This window comes from Otolemur garnettii, unplaced genomic scaffold (genome assembly GCF_000181295.1).
Source record: "Otolemur garnettii isolate 467f Iridium unplaced genomic scaffold, OtoGar3 scaffold00001, whole genome shotgun sequence".
NCBI lineage: Eukaryota > Metazoa > Chordata > Mammalia > Primates > Galagidae > Otolemur > Otolemur garnettii.
Genome location: NW_003852396.1, coordinates 12,962,045 through 12,965,161, shown reverse-complemented (window position 1 = coordinate 12,965,161; position 3,117 = coordinate 12,962,045). Strand labels below are relative to the sequence as shown.

At 33.9% G+C, this 3,117-nt stretch overlaps 1 pseudogene; it reads right to left on the bottom strand.

The window, feature by feature from the left end:
- Positions 1 to 662: 662 nt before the first annotated feature.
- LOC100960304 lies at positions 663 to 966 on the bottom strand (annotated as a pseudogene).
- Between the last annotated feature and the right edge of the window lie 2,151 nt (positions 967 to 3,117).

Here is a 3,117-nt window from a genome sequence, read left to right as displayed (position 1 = left end):
TATATATACACATATATAAAATCTGAAATCTTGTTACCAGAGCATCAACACTTTAGACCTTTCCATTATCTAACATTCAAACTAATACCCAAAGAGAGATGTGGTGATGGGAACCCTTCTTGTTTGGTTCCTGACAGTTGCTGTGGTTGTAATTGATGTATTTGCTATTCTCTATAACTATAATCATGGCATTGCAGGACAATAGTCATTTAAATACTATAAGCTGAAAGCTTAAGCATGGTTAAGAGCCATGTTTGATGTTCATATGTGGTTTCTTGGCATCTCATATGCAGACCCATCTGTCAGATGGCAGAGTGCCTACACACAATGTAGAAAGCCAGTTTCTTTGGGGATAATAATGCTAATTAAGAATGGTTCTCAGTGGGCAAGCTGCCTAATGTTACAGCTACCATATCTTTGTTGAATCTTTTATTTCTGGATTGCCTCATTGTGTATATAAGCCTCCTTAAATCAATCTACTTTCTCTGTTTTCCTTTTTCTTTCTTTCTTTTTTTATTTTTAGCAGAGACTGCTTAAATATAAGATGTAAATACAAAATTGGGAATTGAGGTTATATTGACTGGCCAATTTTATTTATTTATTTTTGTATAAAACCTTTAATTTATTGGTCTTTTTGGGGAAGTAGATGCATCACCACTGTATTACAACAGAGCCATTAATTTTGTAGCTTCATCAACATTAACTGGTTCACTTTCATGACACCACTGAAGAATCAATTCTTTCTGCACAGGTTCAAGAGAAAGGCCTTTTGAGAAGTGTGCAAATTCCTTTTGTATATTTACAAAAACGTTATTCACTCTGTTAACTTTTTCATCATTCATAATATTTATCTTCTTAAGATTAGTGGCACCTGGTTTTGCTTTGTTTTTGGCCTTAAAGTTTTTTTTGGCTGGCTATGTGAAATACATTCTTGGACTTCTGCCCTCTTAATTTGTTCTTGGCCATTGTCAGATGTTTGATATCCAAGTGCAACTTCCTCCAGTCCCAGTAATGTCATCTGCATGCACAAGGCCCCTGGCTGGCTAATTTTAAAGGATAATAAGAGCAATGCACATTGATCAGATCCATTGAAATAAAATTATCATTTAAATCAAATATATTTTAGAAGGATAATGAAGCCATTTTGCTTTAAATTTTATCTTCTTTTTCTTTCCAATGATCTTGGAATGCTTGATGCTGAAGCAGTACTCAAACATATATAAATGGGACAAGCTATTAAGTGAGTAAAGACCTAGAGACCAGTGAATAGTCAATATTTTAATTAAATCATTATAGGCCCCAAATTGATCAGGTGACAAGGTAACACACCAGAGACTAGATTCCTAAATGATAGGTCAAAAGACCAGAGAGAAATTGAATAAGATGTCACCGACCTGGAGAAAGATAATCATAAAAGCTTCGCAGATAGTGAAGGCTGAATGGTACTGAAATTACTCATTTATGTTAATGAGTTTTAGAAATTGAATTTAAATCAATGTAGATTTACAAAGCATTTATCTATATTGGATGTCAGTCATGGGGGAACACATGGGGAAGGGAATTATAGTAAATCTTAATGTTAGCCCTTAAAGAACACATAAACTAATGAAGTAGGTTTTCAAAAAAAGAAGCAATGGCTTTTGATACAAGGCAGAATAATATATATGCTAAATAAATAGAAAAGTAACATAGTCTGAAAACATAAAGGAAAGACATCTTTATGATCGTTTCCTTAAGGGAAGTCTTCAAGAGAAGAGGTCACATATGAGTGGAGTGTTTAATAAACTATATGTTCCAATAAGCAAAGAAGAAATGGAGACACAAAAGAATTCACTTAAATGGCAAACCTCGAGTAAAGGAGTGAAGAATGAAGTTTGCTTTGTGATCTGGGTCATAAACAGTCCATCTCAGAGAGTTCTCACAATGGAAAATCTTGAAGGCAGTGGTGATACATCATAGGATTTATGTGGGTGGCAGAAGATCAGAACAGCTATTTTTGAAAGTTAACTTTGGCAGCAACGTGAAAATTGCTTTGGACTGGCAAGAAACCTGAGTTAAGAGATCATGTTGAGGTTACTGTGACAGAATCTCTCTTATGCATTAGCTGCCAACCTAGAGGTGTGTCTCTCTAAAACCACCCACTTAAATCAATGTGGGCATACTATCTAAAAATAAAAAAGAAATGAATTTAAGATGAAAATTGATTAACTAAACATATACTAATAGAAGACCAACAGTTGTAAACATGGTACATATTTTATATACCCATGGAGTAAGAAAAAGAGGAAGTCTAGTATTAAATATATATAAGTAATGGTACAAAATCAATCAATATATTCAGTTATATTTCTTGGTATGTTAACAGCCATTAAATATTATGTTTATCTGCAGTGAATGCACATATCATATTTGAGCATGCTAGAATTTTTCTACCTTACTTCTGAAAAATTTACAGAAAAAGCTATGGAAGAGGAGAGACACAACAAAAAAAGGCAAAATTAGTTTAAGAGAAAAAATCCAACCATCCAACCATACAAATGAGGAAGAGAAGAAGACAAGAGCAAGTAACATCAGTTATGCCGTTCACTAGTCAGGAATTGAGAAAAGTCCCTTTTAAATTTCATTTACTTTTTACCAAATTTCAGGATGAAAATTGTCAATGGTATCACCCTTTCAAATGTAACTACGTTGCCCAAGAGAGCTTGTCTGAGCCTGAATTGTCCAATAGAGACTATAATGGAAGGGTTATATAACAGGTGTGCTTGTTTCAACAATGTGTAATTCTGTGAAAATGCAAGGTTCTTTCAGTACTGTTAATTAATAGCTTTATGAAATCCCACCTCAATCTTCTTCCTGTAGGCTTTGTTCTTTCTTGCTTTCCTACTTTCATCTCAGGTAAGCCAAATGTATTAGAACTTGATGCATGACAAACGGGTGTCCATGGAGAAGCCTATTTGGAGTAAGCAGATTTGAGTTATGAGAAGCAAGAATTGTATTATGCAAATGTTCTATTAAAATTACTCTGAAGCTGAATTTAAATTACAGTGCTCCACACAAAATTAGGCATTGAAAATGAGAATAGATCTGAAATGCACTGAGCACTAAAAGCTCTATGTC